Below are 15,092 nucleotides of genomic sequence, written 5' to 3'. Positions count from 1 at the left end.
AAAGAAAATTGAAACTTGCCCAAAAATGACAAACAAAGACAATCAGAAGCTGAGAGAGCTTGGAGACCTACTCCTAGAGATAGAAGCAGCAAAGACTAGTGGAACTCTGCCAGGTCTCTTATACTTAGACACAGCACGTGGAGTAGAGCCCATAATCGAGAAGCTCCCTTTCAACCTACAAGAAAGGTGGGTCTCTCAAGCATCCAGATACAAGAAAGACTATCGAGTTGCATTTCCACCGTTTGTCTTCCTCGCTGAATTCGTTGTAGACCAAGCTAAGACACGCAATGACCCAAGCTTCGCCTTCCTGAACAAGAGAGTTGCAAGCTCCCCAAGGACAGAGAAGCAGCCGCCAGTACACTACAAAGAACGCAGAGCAACAGTGTCTGTACGGAAGACAGAAGTCCCGCCGGAGGCTGCAGCCAATCAGGAAGACAACACAAGCAAGGAAGTTGAGGATCCAGACAAACAGTGCCCAATACACAACAAGCCTCATCCACTAAGAAAATGTCGCAGTTTCAGAAGTAAGACATTAGAGGAGCGCAAGGCTTACCTTAAAGACAATCACATTTGTTTCAGATGCTGCGCCTCAATGCAACATCTTGCAAAAGACTGTAAGAGAGAAATACGGTGCACAGAATGCAACAATGACCGACATCTGTCAGCACTGCACCCAGGACCACCACCATGGAGATCAGAAGTTCCAGCAACTCAAGAAGATTATGGTGGGGAGCAAAAAGAAAGTGCAACACCAGCGATAACTTCAAAGTGCACTGAGATCTGTACAGAACCAGGACTCTCTAGATCATGCTCCAAGATATGCTTAGTCAAAGTGTATCCCAATGGTCTCAGAGAAAAGGCAGTGAAGATGTATACAGTCCTAGACGAACAAAGCAACAGGTCTCTAGCAAAGACAGAATTCTTTGACCTCTTCGATGACAAAGGAAGTTCAACTCCATACACCTTGAAGACATGTTCTGGAGTTATAGAGACATCAGGGAGAAGAGCAAACAACTACACCATCGAGTCATTAGATGGAAAGACGCAGCTGACTCTTCCTACCCTCATAGAATGTGACATGATACCAGATGACAGGTCAGAGATTCCCACACCTGAAGTGGCACGTCACTACCCTCATCTCATGCGAATAGCAGACAAGATCCCAGCACTCAACCCAGATGCTGCAATCGTCCTTCTACTAGGAAGAGACATACTGAGAGTGCACAAGGTCAGAGAACAATACAATGGGCCGCACAATGCACCATTTTCTCAACGTCTTGATCTTGGATGGGTTATCGTTGGAAATGTATGTCTGGACGGACTTCACAAACCCGCAAAGGTGAATGTCTACAGAACAAATCTGCAGCAGAACGGTCGCACATCATGTCTTTGCCCATGTAATAACAGCATTCAGATTAAAGAGAAACTATCTAACCCAACACATCCCCAGAACATCCAGAGGTTCCTGGAAGATACAGCCTCAGCTGAAGATTCAGATCAGCTAGGCCACAAAGTGTTTGAGAGAACTCAAGATGATGACAAACTAGCACCATCTGTTGAAGATAACCTCTTCCTTGAGATCATGGACAGAGAAGTCTTCAAAGACAAAGCAGGCAGTTGGGTAGCCCCACTACCATTCCGTACACCACGGCATCGTCTTCCCAACAACAGAGTGCAAGCAGAGAAACGCCTTGCGCTATTGCAGCGCACTCTTGAAAGAAAGCCAGACATGAAAGAACACTTCCAAGAATTCATGCGGAAAGTCTTTGACAAAGATCAAGCTGAAAAAGCACCAGCACTGCATGAAACACAAGAACGCTGGTACTTGCCAATATTCGGAGTGTACCATCCTCAAAAACCAGGTCAGATACGTGTAGTATTTGATTCCAGTGCAAAGCATAAAGGTATTTCCCTTAATGATGTACTTCTCAGTGGACCAGACCTGAACAACACACTTCTTGGAGTCCTTATCAGATTCCGAAGAGAACTTGTTGCAGTAACAGCAGATGTACAGCAGATGTTCTACTGCTTCCTTGTCCGTGAAGACCACAGAGACTACCTGAGGTTCCTATGGTATGAAGACAACGACCTCAACAAAGGTATTATAGAGTATAGGATGAAAGTACATGTGTTTGGAAACAGTCCCTCACCAGCTGTCGCTATCTACAACTTGAGACGAGCAGCGCAGCAAGGTGACAGACACAACCCTGAAGCCAAACAATTTGTTATGAAAAACTTTTATGTAGATGATGGACTTGCTTCCTTCTCCAGTAGTGGAGAAGCCATTGACATTTTGAAAAGCACTAGAGACTTGCTAGCAGAATCTAACATAAGATTGCACAAAGTGGCTTCCAACAACAGCAAAGTCATGGAAGCATTCCCAGCAGAAGACCGTGCAAAAGACCTCAAAGACCTAGATCTAGGTACAGATTCACCACCCCTTCAAAGAAGCTTAGGGCTTAGTTGGGACTTGAAAACTGACAGCTTCACCTTCCGAGTATCCAGGGAAGAGAAGCCTTTCACAAAGCGAGGTGTCTTGTCTACGGTCAACAGTCTTTACGATCCCTTGGGGTTCGTAGCACCCATCACCATGCAAGGCAAAGCTCTTTTGAGAGAGATTACAACTGAGCTAGAACAAAGTGATTGGGACACACCTCTACCTGAAAAGAGAGAAATGCAGTGGAAGTTGTGGAAAGACTCTTTGCTGGAGCTTGAGCGATTTAGCATCCAAAGACCATACGTCTCTGTTTCTTTGTCTGTTACAAAACGAAGAGAGATACACGTGTTTTCAGATGCATCCACCGTGGCTATAGCAGCTGTAGCCTACCTTAGAGTCATAGACACTCAGGGACAAAGCCATGCAGGATTCATCCTGGGAAAGTCCAAACTGGCTCCAAGACCTACTCACACGGTCCCACGCTTAGAACTTTGTGCTGCTGTCCTAGCTGTGGAGATAGCAGACTTACTCATTGCGGAACTGGACATCGAGATCCATGCAGTGAACTTCTACACAGACGGCAAGATTGTTTTAGGTTATATCCACAACGCTTCAAGAAGATTCTACACATACGTGTCAAACAGAGTAACACGTATCAGAAAGTGTACAAGTCCAGAACAGTGGCATCACATCAGTACAGACAAGAACCCTGCCGACCATGGGACTAGACTGGTACCAGCTGCTGTCCTCAAACAGACTAACTGGTTCACAGGTCCATCCTTCTTGACTGGACCAGAAACTGAAGAGACTGATCAGAAAGGAACTTTTCAGCTTGTAGAACCAGACCAAGACAAAGAGGTAAGACCTCTAGTTGCAGTTTACAAGACTCTAACCACCAGAGAAGGTCTTGGCTCATGTAGTTTCAAAAGGTTTTCCAGCTGGAAGTCACTCATCCGTGCCATAGGGAAACTCATCTGCTTGGCCAGATCCTTCAGCAAAACAGCCAGTGTTGACCAGGGTAACAATGACTATCTTGAGCGAGCCAATGTCACCATTATCAGATGTGTTCAGCAGGAAGCCTTTAAGGAAGAAATTCAATGTCTTCTCAAGAAAGAAGAACTTTCTAAACACAGCCCGCTCAGAAAGTTGAACCCTGTCCTTGATGAAGATGGAGTGATGAGACTTGGAGGTCGTCTACCCGCAGCTGATATGACTATTCTAGAAAAACGTCCCTTTGTCATACCCAAGAATCATCACGTTGCCGTTCTTCTGACAAGACATCACCACGAGCAAGTTGCACATCAAGGTCGCCACCTCACAGAAGGAGCAGTCCGCTCAGCTGGATTGTGGATCCTAGGAGGTAAAAGACTAGTCTCCAGTGTGATTAACAAATGTGTAACTTGCAAGAAAATCAGAGGAAAACTTGAAGTCCAGAAGATGTCAGACTTACCTCCAGACAGGCTGGCTTCAGGTCCTCCATTCACAAATGTAGGCCTAGACGTTTTTGGTCCTTGGAACATTTCTTCTCGCAAGACCAGAGGAGGCAGTGCAGAGAGCAAACGCTGGGCTGTTCTTTTCTCGTGTATGAGTACCAGAGCAGTTCACATTGAGGTAATTGAGTCTCTATCTACCTCAAGCTTCATCAATGCCTTGAGAAGATTTTTCTCCATTCGAGGACCAGCAAAACAGATTCGTTCTGATTGTGGCACAAACTTTATTGGAGCCTGCAAGGAATTGAAGATCGTTGCAACAGACTCAGAGACAAGTAACTATCTTCAAAATCAAAGATGCACTTGGATCTTCAATCCTCCTCATGCCTCACATATGGGAGGAGCTTGGGAGAGGATGATTGGAGTAGCTCGTCGCATTCTAGATGCAATGCTTCTAAAAATTGGATCTACTCGTCTCACACACGAAGTCCTAACCACGCTGATGGCTGAAGTCATGGCTATCATGAACGCCAGACCTTTGGTCCCAGTGTCTACTGACCCAGAGATGCCAACCATCTTGACACCGGCAACGTTGCTGACCCAGAAGATGGAGATGGTGACAGCTCCCAACGGGGACTTTGATCTTAAAGACTTGTACACCAAGCAATGGAAACAAGTTCAAAGCCTTGCCGATATCTTCTGGAAGAGATGGAGACAGGAGTACCTGATGACCCTCCAACCACGCAACAAATGGCAAGCCGACAAGCCCAACTTACAAGTTGGAGATGTTGTTCTACTAAAAGACTCTCAGGCCCACAGGAACGAGTGGCCAATTGGACTCATTGTGGGGACTGATGCTAGTAGTGATAGCAGAGTCAGGAAAGTAGAGGTCAGAGTAGTAAAACAGGGCACCCCTAAGGTGTACCTTAGACCCATCACGGAAGTCGTTTTACTCCTTCCAGGAGTTTAATAGTGGCATATCATTATTATGCCAGGTGGGGAGTGTGCTGCCTTGTATTACACAAGGCATTCTTTAGCATTCAGCAGTGTCTGTCCCCTTAAGGCCTGAGACTTCCTGTCTGCTAACTTGGGAGGAAGTGACCTCATCTCTTCAGACTGAAGAAATTCTACAATGCAAGTACATGTGGGATGCTGTTCCCTCTTCATATATGGGCTTGATTAGACCCCCAAAGTCTGTAAGTACCCCTCCTATATACTGAGGAATGTTATGTATATAGCTAGGTAGTTAGATATGTACTCATGTCTGTTTATTCTGTTTGTATTTCAGTTTTACCACATTCATCCGCGCATTTATTCACGCACATTTATTCATTCTCATTATGATCACATGTTATCAGTAAAAGATCATCGGTTATCAATCATCGACTCTTTACTGTGTGGACATCAAAGGTTATACTGCCTGTAATCCTCTGTAACCCTTTCATAACTGCAGAGAAGGCAGGACACCAATGATGGGGCACTATTCCTCCCACTGACACCAATGATGGGGCACTATTCCTCCCACTGACACCAATGATGGGGCACTATTCCTCCCACTGACACCAATGATGGGGCACTATTCCTCCCACTGACACCAATGATGGGGCACTATTCCTCCCACTGACATTAATGATGAGGCACTATTCGTGCCCCATCATTGGTGTCAGTGGGAGGAATAGCAACCCCATTATTGGTGTCCGTGGGAGGAATAGCACTCTATCACTGGTGTCAGTGGGAGGAATTGTGCCCCATCATTGGTGTCAGAGCAACGAATCGTGCCCCATCATTGGTGTCAGTGGGAGGAATCGTGCCCCATCATTGGTGTCAGAGCGAAGAATCGTGCCCCATCATTGGTGTCAGTAGGAGGAATAGCACCCCATCATTGGTGTCCGTGGGAGGAATTGCGCCCCATCATTGGTGTCAGTGGGAGGAATCGTGTCCCATCATTGGTGTCAGAGCAACGAACCGTGCCCCATCATTGGTGTCAGTGGGAGGAATAGCACCCCATCATTGGTGTCAGTGGGAAGAATAGCGCCCCATCATTGGTGTCAGTGGGAGGAATAGTGCCCCATCATTGAGGTCAGTGGGAGGAATAGTGCCCCATCATTGGTGTCAGTGGGAGGAATAGTGCCCCATCATTGGTGTCAGTGGGAGGAATAGTGCCCCATCATTGGTGTCAGTGGGAGGAATAGTGCCCCATCATTGGTGTCAGTGGGAGGAATAATGCCCCATCATTAGTATCAGTGACACTAATGATGGGACACTATTCCTCCCACTGACACCAATGACACTTGCTGACCCCTGTTCCAGTATGGTACTGCTGCAGCCAGCATATGTGGTTGCAGCAGCACCTCTGCACTGCACACTTACCTGCTTCTCCCTCACTCGATTTTCGCAGGTCCGCTCGGCTCCGCCTCCTCACCCGTGATTGGCCACCTGTGTGCCTTTCCTGAGCTACAGTTCTGGCGGCCAATCACCGGTGAGGAGGCGGAGCCGAGCGGCAGGAGTGAGGGAGTGGCCGGAGTGACTGAAGGAGCAGCGCTTCCTGGACTGGATCATCGTGGGAGCCAGGTAAGAGACAGCAGCCCTCTGCCCATCCCTGTACTTAGTGTCCCTTCCGTTGGAAGGGGGGGGACGGCGGCAGCACCGCGCCGCCCCCCTTAAAAGTGCCGCCCTGACGTGTTCCGGCGTATAAGACGACCCCCGACTTTTGAGAAGATTTTCAAGGGTCAAAAAGTTGTCTTATACGCCAGAAAATATGGTACTGTACATACTCTCAGATTTAATCCACCATCATGAAGATATTCCTTTAATCCGTAAAATCCTCAAAAAAAGTTCAATATAGTGCATTATCCCACACAAATATACAAAGAATATATAATCACCCTGTGGTTACTGATGTGTCACCCCACTTAGTGTCCACATCTAAATGGCTGTATTAAACACCCTTACCTTATCAAAACTTGTTTTTAGCTCTCAATATCATATACTCCAAAACCATGTTCCAATCCATCTTTTCTTTCTTTTTTCTTAAAAAAAAAAAATAATAATAATAATAATAGTGCGATATCCTTTGGATACAAAAAAGTGCTTCCCTTATATTCACTGTGCACATGTAAATGTGAAATACACTCCCCATCACCTTACACACCATGCACCTTACCAGATTAAACACTTTTTTAAGCATGAAAAGCTCTCCTCATCCAACCATCCCTACTCAGCTCACTCTCCATGTGGTAGCATAATGAGGGTCAACACAGAATCTTTATGGTGTAATATATCATATTCAAAGGGATATATTTTAATAAAGTTATGCTTACAATAAAAACTCATAGAAAAAACTTTGTGCTCCTTCTTTATAGGGAAAGATTGGAATCCTCTGTAAAATCTCAATTTTCGGTTGTATGTCTACCGGTTTGTGAAGAAGTTCGGAAGTGACGAAACGCGTCAAGGAAGCGACGTCGGACGTAGAATTACAACCGGAAGTTGCGGAGCGGCCATTTTGACTGAGTTTTTCATTCACAAATTTAGATTTTACAGAGGATTCAAATCTTTCCCTATAAAGAACGAGCGCAAAGGTTTTTTTCCATATGTTTTTATTGTAAGCATAACTTTATTAAAATATATCCCTTTGAATATGATATATTACACCATAAAGATTCTGTTTTGACCCTCATTATGCTACCACATGGAGAGTGAGCTGAGTAGGGATGGTTGGATGAGGAGAGCTTTTCATGCTTAAAAAAGTGTTTAATCTGGTAAGGTGCATGGTGTGTAAGAAGACGGGGAGTGTATCTCACATTTACACATGCACAGTGAATATTAGGGAAGCACAATTTTCTAATGATAAAATAATGGTGTAGCGCTGATAACTATATGTGCAAACTGCATAACAATAAGATGAAAAACATAAATCACATAAATGAATGAATATAAATATAAATATATGATAGATCTTTCAAGATCTAGAAAAACAGTGTCTCAAACTGTGATATTATCAGTACACAAAGTGCATATGATGAAGCTGGTCCTATGCCCGGACCCTCATACAGTGACAATACCCAGTCCCACTTGGGACTAAACCCCAAAAAACTAGGTGCTATATACACTGGATCCCAAAATAAGGGATATGATCACAAATAAAATGAATGATATATAAAGTGTATCTCAAAATTGGGATATAAACCAAATAAAATGATTAGGGAATAATGTTAAACACAATATATAAACATAAACTTCATAAACACATAAAACGATGAAAAGTGTCCAACAAAATGCCAAAAAAAAATAGCAAAGATGGCAATGGCTGCCAAAATGTGCCTATATCTTCAGACCACGTGCTATAGTGCTGGTGCAGATGGTGAGCATATATCCTTAGATGGCAGGCATTCCACCTCACCTCCTTGCTGCTATCTATCACTTATACTGTATATTTATATTTATTCATTTATGTGATTTATGTCTTTCATCTTATTATTATGCAGTTTGCACATATAGTTATCAGCGCTACACCATTATTTTATCATTTATATTTGTCCACTTATAGGTAGAGGATAGGGTGTTAGCAGCATATAGAAATTAGGTTCCATATTAGCGCAGGGGGATCTCTGTCACTATCTTAAGCACAATTTTTTGTATCCAAAGGATATTGCACTGTTATTGTTTTTTTTTAGGAGTTATTGAAGAAAGAAAAGACGGAGTAGAACATGGTTTTGGAGTATATGATATTGAGAGCTTTAAACAAGTTTTGATAGGGTAAGGGTGTTTAGTGAAGCCATTTAGATATGGACACTAAGTGGGGTGGCATGTCAGTAACCACAGGGTGATTATAGGATTTTATTATATTTGTGTGGGATAATGCACTATATTGAGTTTTCTTTTTTTGAGGATTTCACAGATTAAAGGAATATCTTCATGAAGGTGGATTAAATCTGGGAGACTGTATATAAAAAATTTTGAGGATAACACAGACGCTGAAAGATTATTATACTGAATGGATAGATTATGTTAACTTGCTACTCCCACAGAAAAAGCTCACATACCAACATCGTAATGCTTATTGCAAGTTTCAGCAGGTGTGGCAGGGCTGGCTAGATATACCTGGGCTTGCCCCTCCTCAATGATTAGTGCTCTTGCAGGTGTGACCAGGGGCGGACTGACAACTCATGGGGCCCCCGGGCAACAGGGGATCATGGGGCCCCTGTGTCCTTGTCCAAACTCAAAAAAAGCCTATGAAAAAGGTACCAGGGGCATCTCATGGGGCCCCCTACTGACCCCGGGTGCCCGAGTTTCCAAATGGTCAGTCCGCCCCTGGGTGTGAAATTTTATTACATGGCAGATAGCTCCACTTTTCCTCTCGGGGGCGCTCACAAGTAGTGTATTTAAATTTTGTGCTGCCCTAGTGTCAAGGTCCTACCTTTTCCCAGAGATTGTGCTGCTTCATGTGCTGGCGTCCATCTTGGGTTTCTGCAGAGCATGGTGGGAGTCTTTTATGCCTTCAGGCCTCTGAGGTCCATCCCCCAGAGGGGTGTGGCTAATTACATATAAGCCTGTGATCTGCACATGCCCTTTGCACTTGTGTCTTTGTGTTGTTACAGCTCTGTGTATACGCTTGTGACTCTCCTGGAATCTGACTCGGCTTCTGACTAGACCATTCTCTGTGGTTTCCTTTGATCTGACCTTCCGTTGCTGAACCCGGCCCGTGACCTGTGATTCTTATCCACTGTTCTGTACCGTTTTGTCCCGTTGTTGTTGACCCGGCCTGCCTGACTATGCTATTGTCATTCCTATCAGCTACACACCATTGGCAGCGGCCATTACCACAGCCGGGGTGTCTCGGGGGCCGTGACCTGGTTCCTGGCTGCGTCAAGTCCATCCCCACCATCAGGGGCTCTGGTGAAGGGCAGCCTGGGACTTAGACTCCACACCCTGAGGGTCTTCGGTCTGTGGGTGGTGGTTGTCGTCAGTCAGTGCGTTACCCTGCCACTAGGCCTGCCTGTCCGTTCCACAGCCCTGCCCTGACACCGAGGCAACACAAACATTTTGTGCCCCCCCCCCTCCCCAATGAGAGAGCAAGGGAGTTCAATAAGTGTGTGTATGTATATATGATTCTCTCTCCCTTTCTTTCTGTTCTCTCTTCCCTCTCTCTTCCCTCTCTCTCTCTCCCCCCCTCTATCTCTCTCTCTCTTCCCCCCTCTCTTCCCTCTCTCTCCCCCCCTCTATCTCTCCCTCTTCCCCCCTCTCTTTCCCCCCTCCCTCCCTCTTTCTCCCCCCTCTCTCCCCTCTCCCTCCCTCTTTCTCCCCCCTTCCCCCTCTCCCCCCTCTCTTTCTCCCCCCCCAACCTCTCTCTGTATCCCCCCCTCCCTCTCTCTGTCTCCCCCCTCCCTCTCTCTTTTTCCCCCCTCCCTCTTTCTCCCCCTTCCCTCCTCTCTTTCTCCCCCCCTCTCTTTCTCTCCCTCCCTCTCTCTTCCTCTTTTTCTTTCTCTCTCTCTTCCTCCCTCTCTCCCCCCCCTTCTTCCCTCTTCCTTCCTCTTTTCCTTTATATCTCCCCCCTCTCTTTCTCCCTCACTCTCTTTATCCCCCTCTCCCCCCCCTCTCCCCCCCTCCCCCCCTCTGTCTCCCCCCCTCCCCCCCTCTCTCTCCCTTTCCTCCCTCTTTCTCTTCCCTTTCTTTCTCTTCCCCCCCCCCCAGATCGTATGGGATCACACACACACCCACCCACCCCTCCCCCCTCTCCAAGAGCTGCTGATCTCTGTGCAGGAGGAAGGGTGGGGGGAGGTGTGTGCAGTCCCATACGATCTGTCAGTGATCAGTGTCAGTGTAATCTGCTGGATGGCTGACAGGAGGGAGAGCCCACAGAAGACAACACAGCTCACCTCTTCCAGGCTCTTTCATCGCTTCTCTCCCTGCTCCAGGCATTCCCCTGGTCCTGGCTTGTCAGCTGCTGGAGGGAGAGGTGCATTGTCATTGCTTTGCAACTGTCCTCCCCCACATCGATCCTCCTGCTGTCCGCTGCTGCTCAAAGGGTCCCTTCTTTGGGGGGAGGGCGGTGCCACCCCCTAAGAATTGCCGCCCTAGGCAAACGCCTTGTTTGCCTTGCGGTGGATATGCCCCTGGCTCTCACGTGTATCCATAGTTTTCTTTGTTGGGATGTCTCAGGTAAAGCAGTTGTTTCTTACTGATTGTTTGTTTTTGGCTTTGTTCCTTTCCCCATTTATATATATATATTTGGACGAGGGGAAATAAAGGAAAAAAGTTATGTATTGTCAAGATGGTCTTGGATCCTTGTGTTTTCTGTTAGTTTGGTCACTGCTTCTGATATTATGTATGCTACAGGATCTGCGTATCCCCATCGCACTAACTATGTATACTTCTGACGGTACTGTAACATTATTGATGATTCTGTAAGCACTGTTCCATTTTTTCATTGTCTTGACAATAAAAGTTGTTTGGATTGAAAAAAAATATATAATAATGCATAACTATTAATACACTTACAGATTAGTTTGTTCAGAGTGAAGGTGTCAGCACTGTGAAAATCCCAATCTTTTCTTTTTGGAATTACTTTCCAGTTACGTTGCCCCACAGTCAGGTATATGGACTAATTCACACATTTCTCCAATAACCAGTCTAAGGGTGTTGTTTTTTATTTTTGGAGAATTGGGATAGGGATGAGGGAGATGAGTGGGATACTCCAAAAATAGGATCTATTAGAGCAAGCTATGTAAGAGTTTGGACTTGAATCAAACAGTGCCTCCAGCTTTATGGCAGTAGTAAAAGGTAGTAACAGTAGTAGCAGTAACAGTGGTAGTATCAGTAACTTCTTTAAAGCCCCAGAGCAATACCCCTTTAAATGTAGGCCAGGTGGACACCAGTCCTGTGGTAGACCCGCACCTGACTCCCTAGCACCAGAAGGGGTTAAACCGCACTCAGTCTCTAAGATCCTTTAGGGGTGTCATTACTCACAAGGCCTAAGAGTAGCTGAACGCCTTCCTCTGTGATACCAGACCAGATCTTCAGTAGACAGCCCCTCAGTCAGCACAGCACTTAGCATTCAGGCCCTCAGGTCACCCACCTGAAGCCACATGGCAGTAGTTGTCTGGGAGGGCAGTGTGTCCTCTCTCAGGCTTGGACGATCCTATGCAGGAAAGACCCAGAACTTCAGTGCTCACTGGATAAATCCTGCTACCCAGCATGCCTTCAGAGCCTCTCCCTGGTCAATAGGTTGGGGCTCTATCAATATTCATGCTGCCTTCTGCATAACACCACACCTATCATCCAGATACTTCTACAGTCTCCTGGATACAGAGGAAGCTATAGTCAGACTGGCAGCAGCTGAGCACACAGAGCAGACCTAACTAAGTGATCACAGCTCACCAAGTACAGAGATCTGACCATGCTTTTACAGCCACTCAGACTACAGTGGGATATTACATTTACCTATCAAATACCAAGCTAAAGATCACTATGTAAACCTAGCACCAAACTAGGAGGGAGCTACACAAATGTTATGCAGTTTGCCATAAAAGCATTTTTAGGTCACGGCCCCGGTCTGTCTCACACTGATCCGTGTGCTTGTTGTGTTCCACAGATCACCATCCCATCACCTCCAGCCACAGAGGCTGCTGGACTTTGTAGACGTAGTGAAGCATGGCTGAGACTGTACTTTCCAGGAGTATACCTTCTCCTGGTATTCATAAAGGTATGGAGGACATAGACTGAGCAGGGATGTAATGGGTAGAGTGGACATGATGAGTAAAATATGTCTAAAGAACCCCAGGCTGTCCAATGAGTACAGAGGTGATGACAGGTCAGTATCATGGGAAGCTGTTTTTAATAGGAGGGGCTCTTTGATTTCCAGATATCAGATGATATGAGGTGGACAGTTTGGAATTTGTGTTAGGTAGCAATGATCTGTTTCAAAGAATAAACAAATGGATTAGGCGCAACCTATAATCAATCTGATGGTGGCACTAAAATCATGGACAAGGTGCAGGGAGACATCAATGTATGAATAACAATGCATATACCAATACCATATAAAGCCGGAACCAAAAAGATATAGTTGATGTGTAGATATGAGTATTATATCAAACAGTAATTGCATGTCTCAAACCAGCAGGATGGACAGAATCATAATTCACTTGTGGCTGCCTTTCACTGGATTGAAGCTTAGTCCGGAGAGGTACATGTAGAGAGAAAAAAAGGGAAAGGCGCCTCTAAGTGTCAATTAAAAACGTATTTGGTGCACATACAAGAGAGCAACTTACAGGAGGGTAGATAATAGGCACATCAATATTCCATCAATGAGAGTCTGCCACGGTGAACAGCATAGTGTGCAATAGTAGATGATGATCAGTCAACTGTCAGCATCAGGTGAGCCGGCAAGATGGAGAGGGCCTGGTACTGAGGTTTGGAACACACAGTGGAGTGCAGTGTGTGTGTGATGACATCACCAGGCGTCGTACCAATGCATTTCCTGAGCATGTGCTGTGAGATGACTGTCCTAGCGCACTCCTTTGTCACCAGGTGGGAGGAATTAGAGAGTAGACGTTGCTGGATCTGGCGGCAGATCCCTGTATCCCATCAGCTTGACAAAGGAGTGCGCTAGGATGGTCATAACACAGCCTATTCTCCCCACGCTCCCCCTGGCTAGTATGGGGATGTAATGCCGTTTGGCATTGGCGTTTGATGGTGGTGCTCTTGGACCCCTGCCCCCCCCCTTTTTTTTTTTTCTCTTCTCTTTCTTTTTCCCCTTTTCTATTAGTTTTTGGGTGACAGTGGACAGCTGCCTTTAGTTACAGTTAGAATTTCATTAAAGTTATTGTAACCTATGTGCCATTGATTGCCCCTGCGTGGGTGTATCTTCTGCCTTGTTGGAGTTAGAGCACTGGTTTTTTTTATTATTATGTTTTTTATCTTATCGGTGCAATTGATAGCCCCTGTGGGGGCATGTTTTGTCGCCTCTGTTTTATGCTGATTAAAACTAATAAAAACTATTGAAATATAACACAGCCTATTCTCAACCAGGGTGCCTTGGGTTTCTTCAGGGGTGCCTTGGCAAAAATGTCTACAAATTGCCCAAAACTTGTATACAAGACAGTGGGTAGAACAAGACTGTCTTTTTGTTACACAAAGCCACAGGTTTTCCTTGTACACCATTATGACCTTCTAGCCGCCGGCATCCTGACAACCAATGACATCAGTTGATAAGGTGGATACAAGCTGCCTGCACAGCATCCTAGTTTGACCCTCCCCCGCCCCTTTCCTTCACTTTTGGGGTTACATTAGCTCAGTGATGGAGAAAAACTGAGGGAGAATAGAAACATTGGAATACTAGTCAGTACCTTTGTGCAAAAGTGTATTTGCTTTGGAAGAATAAATCCCCTCTAATGTTGGGTGTCCTACATGTGTGGGTGTCGCTGTGGTATATAACACTATTAGAATAGTTTTTCACATTTTAGAATGGGGTGACTCAAGACTGTCCATAATTTTTAAGGGTGCCACGGGACTGGCCATAATTTTAAAAGGTGCCTTGACTGAAAAAAGGTTGAGAAACACTAGGATAACAGATAACACTCTCAGAAGACTCAGATAAGGGTTGCAACACAGCACTCCTTTAATCAATTCTTAGATGTCCTGCAAATCAGAATTTGAACAGTAGACCCAGTTCTGAGATGTTTCTCCCCAAGTGAGCTGGAAGGAAACTATCAAATTGCCAGACTAACTCATGTTTGGGCTCTCAGTTACTGGGGGCTGGGTTTAATTCTGAAAAAGAGGGTATTTCATTAGATATATCAATGTCCCTTTTTTGTCCGTTTTGTCCCTTTAACACGGAGGTGTCCAATCTTCTGCATGCTTGATGGGGCCCTAGTTAGTGCACTTGAGGGTTTACATCTTTCTTGATGTAGAGGCAAGATTTCCTCAAGAGAGTATAAACACAAAGGAAGGGAACTTCTCCTTTAAGTGAGGTTGAATTTGGATGATATTTCTTTAATACACAGAGTAAAATCTGAGATTAGACTGAGATTGTGGAACGGGGAGGAAGGAGACGTCAGCAGGGGTTAATTCCTCATTAAAGGGTGTCAATCTAGGGTGATAAGGAAGTTCCTTGATGAGTAGAACAGACTGTAACTGAGACATGAATGTATCTTGATCTGCAGAATGCATATATTGCAGCAAAATCCTGAGATTCAATGTGCTGAGAGTGTAATAATCAGTAGGCC

This window comes from Staurois parvus, unplaced genomic scaffold (assembly GCF_062004578.1).
Source record: "Staurois parvus isolate SC_StPar_1 unplaced genomic scaffold, SC_StPar_1.0 ptg000870l, whole genome shotgun sequence".
NCBI classification, from domain to species: Eukaryota; Metazoa; Chordata; class Amphibia; order Anura; family Ranidae; genus Staurois; species Staurois parvus.
Note: the sequence above shows the minus strand (reverse complement) of the source record.